General features: G+C 39.6%; 1 pseudogene across 1 annotated transcript; it reads right to left on the bottom strand.

Annotated features, from left to right (window-relative positions):
- Positions 1-2,228: 2,228 nt before the first annotated feature.
- Positions 2,229-2,859, bottom strand: LOC308414314 (claudin-4-like; annotated as a pseudogene). The gene has a single exon. The product of its transcript is annotated as a claudin-4-like (transcript).
- Between the last annotated feature and the right edge of the window lie 8,046 nt (positions 2,860-10,905).

Below are 10,905 nucleotides of genomic sequence, written 5' to 3'. Positions count from 1 at the left end.
TTCATGGGAAAGTTCACCTGGCTTGTTTATTAGAGCCTTGGATTTTCTTGAGCAAAGAAAACTAAAACTGTCAAGAATAACCAAACCTCAAAGACACATGCTTCTAGGAATTTAAAGATTTCACAGAACAGCAAGGCTACCTTTCCTTTAGGGGGCTAGAAATGGAATCTTTTGTCTTCATAGAAAAGCACAGAAGGCCTTTGTTGATGCCATGAAAGCAGAAATGTGGGTTTAGGAAACATTGGCTGGGGCACCTCCTTGAAGACACTGAGAACTTAGGAGCCTTTAAACATGAAAGAAGTAGACCGGGAATTACTTTAGCTGGAAGATTAAAGGGAGATCTTAGAGATGTAATTCTTCAACAAGTAAGATTTACTCCTCTTGGATAATTGGGGGAGAAAGAGGTGAAACTCTGGAGAGAATTACACCCACATAAGAATTACATATTCATTTGCCTTCTAAATGAGGATAAAACAGTAAATCACTAAGTAAAAGTTTTTTTTTTTTTTTTTTTTTTTTTTTTGAAATTTCTTATTACTTTCAAGGGAGGAAAATCTACCACCCAGGTAGTACCCAGTGTTATTTGTAGTTGACAAAGTTTTCTCAAAACTGCAGAGTATATTTTAAATTAACTGGTTGTTATGTATGTTATTTTTTCCCTAAAAGTAAAAGGTATGGGATAAGCTAATGTGCATGCTGGAAACTTTGTTACCTCACATTTTTGGAATCCAGGGTAACAATTTTGTTCCCTCATATTTAGGTGATGTCTCAGGTTGGCTTTGTAACCAGTCTTACCAAAACCCAGTGACTTAATGTCATAAGCATATCTAAACTTTCCTTTTTTGATGAGAATGTTGTACATGTAAAAGTAAATTATGCCCATACATTGCTTTCCATTCTAACTCAAGATTCTTTACATCTTCCCTGACATGCAAGGCTCCCAATTTCATGTCTTTTGATTACTTTTTTATAATCCGTTAAGTCCACTTAGTGCTGGCCACATGTTACCATCATGAGACCGTCACTGGAGCATGGGAATCCTACCAATAGCCACATCCTCAAAAAAAAAAAAAAAAAAAAAAAAAAAAAAAAAAAAAAAAGAGTGATTCTTCCTTCCTAAGTAACTATCAACTGCCAATAGCTCCTCAGTAACGGGTGGGGGATGGAGATCATTAAGTATTAGGAAGGCTGAGAACCTTCCTCATGCTTTGCCCCACCCCCCTTTTCTTCCTGTATGCAGGTGACATTTATTGTAGAAAATAATAATTACAGCTGTGAACAGGCTTTAAATTACAAAACAAGAAACCACAGAAAAGGCAGGGGAGTCCAGGAGACTCCCTGGTGAAATGTCATCACCCCCATACCTTCAGCATACTGGCCAGCATCCTTCAAATGGACAAGGGGGGGAATTCAGAAGGCCCCCACCCAAGAGGCCCAGGTCCTTCTGAGGAGGGAGGGGGTATGGAGATCAGAACATTTAGCAAGACAATAAGGGTGAGGGGTGGGGACACCCTGGGGCTGCTTCTAGCTCCCCAGCCCAGCGCTCTCAAACCAGTTTAAACCACCTCCACCCTTCCCTCAAACCTGTCCATCCACTCCACAGAACTTCATTTCGAGGGTAGGTGGCTGGGTAAGGCCCCAGCCATTGCTAGTCACTGGGAGGATTCCATGGCAGAATCCATGGGCTCTCAATGGCCCCCTTCAGTCACAGTCATCTGGCACAGCAAGACTTCAGGTAGGACCAGGCGTGTTCAGAAACGTGGGCATAATGTCAAGAGTGGCGCTGGAGTAACATGTGTAAGCTGAGAGAGTGAGGGGATAGAGAAAGGACAGTGGACGTTTGCTAACGTGAGCAGGACATCCACTCCAGAGTCCAAAGTCACAACTGAGCTATCCGGGCCAGCAGGACCCAGCTGCCACGCCACTGCGTTTCCCAGCTGCTTCTGCCTTCAGCTCTTCAGCTTCTGCCTTCAGCCCCGTATCCAAGAGCCGTTTGGATGGAGGCAGCAATGAAATAGTTTTACATCCATCCTTGCCAGAGCCTTGAGATGTGTCTAAGTGGGGCAGGTAGGTCCCCAAGGGCTACGGGCTAGTAACTTAGCACAGTCCGGGTTTGCAAGCAGTCAATGTCCCATAGCAGGTCCGGTCCTGGAGAATGTGAGGGGCCACAGGTTGTTATGAGTTCAATCCAAGAAAATAAAACTAAGGTAGACATAGAGTGACCCACTTTACACATAGTTGCTGGCAGGGACTGAGCGGGCGGCGGGGTACTTGGCGGAGTAGGGCTTGAGGTTGTTGCGAGGTGGGCAATTGCTGCAGAGGAGGCCTCCTCCCAGGAGCAGCAGCCCAGAGGCTGCCCAGCCGATGTAAAGTGAGGCCCCCATCTCCCTTTTCTGCCCGGAAGCCACACGAGGGTTGTAGAAGTCGCAGATGACTTCGTGTGCGGTCCAGGACACAGGCACCATAATCAGCATGCTCGCCACAATGAACAGGGCTCCGGCTGTGATCATGACCTTGGCCTTGAAGGTCTCGTCCTCCATGCAGTTGGTGCACTTGCCCCCTACCACTGGGAGAAGCATCCCCAGAGCCCCCACGATGATGATCATTAGGGCTCGGGCGGCCTGCAGGTCCTGAGGCAGGGCCAGCATCCAGTCTTACACCTTGCACTGCATCTGGCCGGTGCTCTGCACCACTCAGTTCATCCACAGGCCCTCCCAGCTGGTCTGTGCTGCTGTGACAATGTTACTGCTGATGAAGGCGGTCACACGCCACATGGGGGAGCAAACAACTCAGGATGACTCCCAACCAGCCCAGGACTGCCAAGGAGATTCCCAGCACCTGGAGTCCCATGGACGCCATTGCTCAGCCTCTGCAGGAGTCAAGGGTGATGACCACAAAAAGTATCTCTCTTTTTCTGGAGTCTGAGGGTTGAGAAAGCCTTTTCCGGTGAGCCACAGGGACACAAAGCCAGCCAAAGGTGCTGAGCCCAGTACCCCTGCCACCAAGCACGAATTCTGCAGCTCTTTCATGCCCATACCTGCAACCAGCTGTGTTGCCCTCTTAATATAGCTACTCATGTTGTGGTGACCCCTGACCATAAAGTTATTTTTGTAGCTACTTTATAACTGTAATTTTGCTATTGTTATGAACTGTAATGTAAACATTTTTGGAGCTGAAAGGTTTGCCAAAGGGGCCACAAACCCATAGGTTGAGAACCTCTGATTCTCAGTCATCTATGATGAGATTTTGGCTGGCTTGTTCTTGTGCGGATCTTGTACAGGCAACCAGACCCTGAACAGCTAACAGTATTTGGCAGTATTGAAACTGAACCCCGTTGGAAGTTCCACACATCCTGGCTTTAAAACTTGAAGTATAGCATGCTATAGCACACAAACCAGTGTGGAAGTGGCATGAACTGACCCTGGGAAGACTGGAATAAAGCATGCAGCTAAACCATAAACCTTGACATACGTGGCCAACTTAGTTTTGGAAATGATCAAGACTTTATTGTGTAGAAAGCAAACATTGTCATTGAGTATTGCTGACAGATGTGCATATTGACAAACAGGGTAGTAAGCTTAAGCTCTATGTAACATCATATGCAAAATTAACCCAAATGAAACAAAAACATAAATTTTAAGAACTAAAAGCACAAAATTTTTAGAAGAAAACATAAGGAAAAACTTTATAACTTTAGAATTGGCAATGGGATTTTGAGTATGATTCTTAAAACATGAGCAATAACAAAGATAAGTTAGTCCTTATCAAAGTCAAAAATCATTTGTGAATCCAAAGCATTATTAAAAGTAGTAACAAGGCAACCAATATAGTAGATTAAATATTTGCAAGTCATATATGAGATAAAGGCTTTATATCCATACTATATAAGGAACTCCTAAAACTTGGCAACAAAAATAATAACAAAACCTGATTACAAATGAACAACACTTTCTTGATGACTAAGGATGTTAAAAATTTCTATAGGTGTTTCATGGCCATTCGAGAGTCTTCTGTTGAGAATAATAGGAATAGAAGAGGTGAAGAATACCAGCTCAAAGGGCCAGAAAACATCTTCAACTAAATCATATAAAAAAATTTCCCTAACCTAAAGAAAGAGATAACTGTAAATGTACAAGAAACCTACAGAACACCAAATAGATTGGACCAGAAAAAGATCCTGTCATGGGGAAAAAGACCAAGTAACATGTAAAAGCAAATCTATTAGAATTACACCTGAATTCTCAATGGAGACACTAAAAGCCAGAGGAGCCTGGGCAGATGTTGTGCAGACCGTAAGAGACCATGGATGCCAGCCGAGAATACTATTCCCTGCAGATCCATATCAATCATTATGGATGGAGAAAACAAAATATTCCATGATAAAGTCAAATTTAAACAATATAGCCCTACAGAAGGTAGTAGAAGAAAAGATCTAATCCAAGGAAGTTAACTACATACATGAAAAACGTGAGTCAAGACAGGAATAAAGAAATAAAGAATTTCTAGAATTCAATGAAAATGAGTGCACAACATATCCAAACTTATGTGACACAATGAAAATAACAGGAAATAAACTGATGGATGAAATCAGTAAAATAGAAATAGAACAATACAAAGAATCAATGAAGCCAAGAGTTGGATCTTGGAGAAAATCAATAAGATGGACAAAACCTTATGCATAAAACAAACAAACTTAAAAGGTGTAGATAGAATACCTAAATTGCCAAAATAAAAAATGAAAAGGGGGACATAACAATAGTTACTGAAGAAATATAGAGTCATACCTTAAAAACCTGTGCTCCACTAAATAAAGAGATAATTTTCTTGATAGATACAACTTACCAAAGATAAATCAAGATGAGATAGACATTTTAAATAAACCTATAACCCTTAGTGAAAAAGAAACAGTAATCAAAAGTCTTCTAAACAAAAGAAGCTTAAGTCCAAATGATTTAGTGCAGAATTCTACTAGACTTTCAAAGAAGTCTAACTTTAACTAACATTGATACTCCTCAGATTATTCCACAAAAGAGGAACAGAAGAAACATTGCCTAATTCATTTTATGAAGCCAAACCACACAGCATAAAGACTCAACAAATAAAGCAAATTACAGACCAATTTTCCTTATGAACAATATATAAAATACTCAATAAAATACTTACAGAATGAATACTAGAACACATCAAATAGACCATCCACCATAATCAAGTAGGTTTCATTCAAATGGTTCAGCATATGAAAATTAGTAAATGTAATACACTATATAAGCAAACTGAAGGACTGAAACCATTATCATCTCATTAGATGCTAAAAAAGCCTTTGACAAAATACAATACTACTTCATGATGAAAGTTCTGGAAAGATTAGTGATACAAGGGATGTACCTAAACATAATAAAGACAGTTTTTAGTAAGATGATAGCCAATATCTAATTAAATGGAGAGAAACTCAAAGGAATTCTACTAAAATCAAGGCAAGGTTGTTCACTCTGTCCTTATCTATTCAATACAGTATGTGAGATTTATCTAGAGTAATTATGGAACTGAAGGAGATCAACGAGATACAAATTGGAAAGAAAGAAGTCAGAATATTGCTATTTGCAGATGATGTGATATTGTACATAAGTGACCTTAAAAATTCCACCAGAGAACTCCTACAGCTGCTAAACACTTTCCGCAAAGTAGCTGGATAAAATATGAACTAATGAAAAATCAGTACTCTCCCTATACACAAATGACAAACAGGCTGAGAAAGAAATCAGGGAAACAACACCCTTCCCAATAGCCTCTAATAATATAAAATATCTTCGAGTAACAAACCAAACAAGTGAAAGACCTGTGTGACAAAAACTTCAAGCATTTGAAGAAAGAAACTGAAGAAAATATCAGAAAATGGAAAGATCTCCCACGCTCATTTATCTGTAGGATTAAAATAGCAAAACTGGCAATCCTACCAAAAGCAGTCTATAGACTCAACATAAAACCCATCAAAATTTCAACACAATTCTTTATAGACCTTGAAGGAACAATTCTCAACATCATATGGAAAACCAAAGCCAACCAACCAAACAAACAAACACCCCACAGGATAACTAAAACTATCCCAAATTATAAACAAACTTCTGGTGGTATCAGTATCCTTTACCTCAAGCTGTACTACAAAGCAGTACTCATAAAGCTGCATGGTGTTGGTATAGGAACAAACAGATAGATCAATGGATTTAATCAAAGACTGAGAGATAAATCCACACTCCTATAGATGCTTTGTTTTTGATAAAGAAGCCAAAACATACTCTTGGAAAAAGAAAGTATCTTTAACAAATGGTGCTGATTTAAATGAATGTCTATATGTAGAAAAATGCAAGTAGATCATATCTATTACCTTGCATAGAGCTCAAGTCCAGGTGGTTGAAAGACCTCAACATAAAACTGGATACACTAAATCTAATAGAACAGAAAGTGGGAAATAGCCTTGAACTCATTAGTTAAGGAGACAGTTTCCTGTACAGAACACCAAAGGCTCAAACTCCAGCAAAACAAGGTAAGACTCAGCATGGGGCATGATCTGAAGCGGCCAGTCAATGCCTTCCTTTTCTTTCCTTTATGTTGGAATATACAGGTCTTAAGCCTGGATGTGATGTTGGCACTGCTAACAGTGGGTGTCTCCACTTTCATGTGGAGATCTGCAGTGGGAAAGAATGGATTGGAGTAAGGCTGCTATCAAAGATGGAAGAGAAATTCCTGTTGGGGCTGAGTTTCATTTCTCCATGCCTCTGGTTCTGTGTCACTTTCTTCAAGTCTCTGCTATAAACATACAGATTTCTCCACCACATCACTGTAGTTTCCCCATCAACTATTTGGAGGCAGATTTCTGTTATAAGCATATTAAAGTCTTCAATTGGAAGACATGAAACTCCTCCTTAGACATTCCCAAAAATATTGGGGAGACATTTTCAATGTAGCTGTGGACATCTCGGGGATTCAGGAAAAGGGAAATAAGGTGAAAGGTTTGTGAGGTAATAAATGTTACTGGGAGCTCATCTTCATCCAGAAAGCTGGTCAAGAGTGGGATATTTATAGTTTATTGTATTGTATTGTATTGCATTGTATTGTATTGTATTGTATTGTATTATATTATTATATTATATTATATCTGAGAAGGAATAATGACAGCACCTATTATATATGGCTTTTGAAAAAGATTGTTGTGATATTTTCTTCTATTGAAGAAACCCCAAAAATCACACAGTTTATAGAAGGTGGAGAGTTAATATAGGAAATGGATTACAAAAGTTTTGGAAGGGCTAGAGGTGCAGAAGTAGGAGGCTGCTATTTTGAGTAACTGCTGGAAGGCATAAGTCTCCAAGGCTCGAGGAGCAAAAATAAGGAAAGTTTATATACTCAGTCTGTGAGCATGTGTAGATATTGTTGCTAGAGTTTCTGAACTTAACCTTGACCCCTAGGATACTCCTGGAGCCAGAACCACATGAAGTTATCTGGTATCACTGCAGAAGTCAAGCACAGAATGACTTTCTTATCTTGTACTTATTTCTCACAAGCAATGGTATCCTATTGGCTAAAGTTAGAAAGTAGCTGGGATGAGAGACTGGAGCCAATGGGATTTCTAGCTTCCAACTCCAGCAATCTAGAGATGATCACAGAAGGTCACATAAGCACAACTTCTACAAACCTACTTCAAAGGAAGTTGAAGGATTAATGATAGGATACATGAAAATTGCATAATGTGGTTCTTAGCTCCTAGCAAAACCTCAAAAGGTTGGTTACAGTGTCAAGTATGTTTCTAACTCTGAATGCACATCTCTATCAGTTATAGTAATGTACACATCTATCAGTTATAGTTTCTCATCCTTGATCATATTTTTCTCTTCTGTTTTCCACCACCTTCTCTAATGTCATGTGCAATGTGTAGACGATTTTATTTATTATTTATTGCAAAGTATTTTACAGTCACAAGTAAAATTTGAAACTTTGTTGCCAAATAAATAAATGTCATTTTGCTTCAGCATTTACAAACCATGGGTTGCCTCTTGTCCACAATGTGCCTGTGGAACTCTTGTAAACATGAATACCCCTGGGAGCCACTTTCATTTCATTTCTCTTTTAATTTCAACATTTGGTTGCTGAAAATTCCAAGAAATAAAGTGCAATGGAGCTTTCATTCATCTAAATCTTGAAGATGATGGTTGCATTTAAAGTCCTTTATGAAGCAGCCTCAATGTCTGAGGCCCACCCCCGCGGTAGCATTTCATCCCATTCTGATAAACTTGAGCTAATGTCTCAGATGTCTTCACTGTAGCCATATGTAGGGAGCAGAGGAACACCCAAGTGATGTCCCGAGTGGATGTGTGCCTTTGACATGGGCAGGGAGGGCTGTGTCAAGACCCCAAAGCCTCGGATCCGTGAAGAAAATAACAGAGCTTTTCACGAGGGCAGGATATGAGTGTGAGGCTCAGAGTGAAATGACAAAGCCTTCCTTGGGTCTGAGCATGAATGCTGATGGTATGCAGAAAATATACATCTTAGCTTTCTCCTCCTGAATACTGACAGCCTGAAGACTGTTACCTCACAGAGACTTATTGAAAGAGATTAGCTAAATGTGTCCTGGATCCCATTGTATATTATAAACCCCATATCTTGTTTATCTCTATGTAATACTCCTGGCTCCTTGTCCAGCTGTGTGCAATAACCCTGCTTCCTTGTTTAGCTCTATGTAATAAACCTATCAAGCTTCCAGGGTGCTCCATTTTCTCCAGATGAGAGATCAAACTACTCAGCTTTCTGTCACTGTGCTAGTCTGTCTTTTCTTCATCCCTTTACCATCCCATTAAGGTCTCAATTTCTGGAGGCATGGTGGATGAGGCAGCCACTGAAATAGCCCTCTAGTTCTCTGAAGGTGCACAGTTTTGAAACCAACCTACACTAAGACTAGATTTTGAAACCAACCTACAAAGACAATTTCTGATTTTTAGGTACTTCTTTAAATTTGGTATTTAAATGGTCATGGTTAATGGTAGAACAATGCCACTAAGTGGCAGGGAGTGAATCAGAAAAATAAAAGTGGAATTTTAAAATGGGGAAAAAAAAATCCAGAGAGTATCCTAGTTTGACTTTATTTAACCAGTTGTGAAATGTCAAAGAAAGTCACAAATTATGGCAATGGAAATTTTTATTAGCAAGACCATCCCTCTGCTTTTGTTTCTCACCAAATACAGATACCTATTAGTTGGTCAGCTGCCTTTAGCCTCCATCTATCACATGTTTTGCTCAGTTTGTACTTGCCCATGGGATTGAAGCATCATCTGGAAGATATTCAAATTAATTAGAGAGTAGAGCTGTAGTTTAGTTGGTAGAGTGTTTACCAAGCATGCAGGAAGCCCTGGGTGCTCCGTCTTCAACACCATGTAACATCAGACATGATATTGCATATCTGTGAACCTAGTATGTAGGAGGTAGAAGTGGGCAGATGACAAGTTCAATATTACCCTTGACCACATAGCATTGTTGAGAACAGCTTTGACTAAATGAGAACTTATCTCACAAAATGGTTTCTATTACCTTTATGACTCTGGCTGAAATTTTACAACTCCCTACCTGATCTATTACTGAATTTCAGCATGCAAACTGTGGTGGTTTGAATATGCGTAGATCATGAGGAATAGCACTACTAGGAGGTGTGGCCTTGTTGGAGGAAGTCTATAACTGTGAGGGGTGGGTATTGTGGGTCCATGCTGAAGGTCCACCCAGTGTAGAAAAGAGTCTCCTGCTTTTTGATCAAGATGTAGAACTGTCATCTCCTCAAGCACTATGGTTGCCTGAATGCTGCCATGTTTACCACCATGATGGGTAATAGACTGAACCTCTAAAAGTATAGGCCAGCCCCAACAAAATGTCCTTTATAAGAAAGAGTTGGTCATGGTGTCTTTTCACAGCAATGGAGACTCTAATACACATACTGACCACTTATTACCCTTCACTAACAAACAATAATCAACACTCAGTAACTAAACTCAGTTGACAGTTATGCTTAAGTAGGAACGTCCATTAGCCCTTCTGTGTCCTCAGTCTCACCCTGGTAGCTCTGGCGACTGTCACAATTTCATCCTGTCACCTGTGTGTGATAGCAGGAGCTCTCCTTACCCTTACTTTGACTTTTACAACTTGCTGATTTAATCTGTTTGATTCTCCTTAAATATTTTTTCTATAAGTTTACTTTATCTCTAATTCATAACCACCTCTTTTTCAGAATGTTGTTTTAGTCTGACTGGTATCCTTTCTTCTTCTAGAAAGGCCCCCATTCAGTCTATTCTATGCATGCTCCTAAGATCTTTCTGAAATTTATATGTGAGCATATATTGTCTTCTTGAAGGATCTGGTAGTTACCATTTTGGTCTATTAATTGTATACACATATACATTATATGTATATATACAGTAATAATGAAAAATGAAAAATGGAGCATTAATTTGAAGAAGATATGACAGGGATATATGGGAAGGTGTGGATAGAAGAAAGGGAAGGAATTATAATTATATTCTAATCTCAAAAATATTCACATATGTGGTTCTTTACTCTTCTAGACACATGATAGAATCACATTTCTCTCGTACTTGAAGAAGTTTGGTGTGATCATACGGCATGCTACAGCCAGTCAACTATAGGCAGAAGGGATATGTGATTCTTAAGATAGAGCAATGGTTCTCCACCTGTGGATTGTAACCCTGGGGTCAAACATCCTTTCCACAGAGGTCACCTAAGATCATCAGAAAACACAGATATTTATATTATGGTTAATCACAACAGAAAAATTATAGTTATGAAGTAGCATGGAAAACAATTTTATGGTCTGGGTCACCACAACATGATAAAGGGTTATAGCATTATGAA

Source organism: Micromys minutus (genome assembly GCF_963924665.1).
Source record: "Micromys minutus genome assembly, chromosome: X".
In the NCBI taxonomy this organism is placed as follows: domain Eukaryota; kingdom Metazoa; phylum Chordata; class Mammalia; order Rodentia; family Muridae; genus Micromys; species Micromys minutus.
This window is presented reverse-complemented; position numbering and strand designations above follow the sequence as displayed.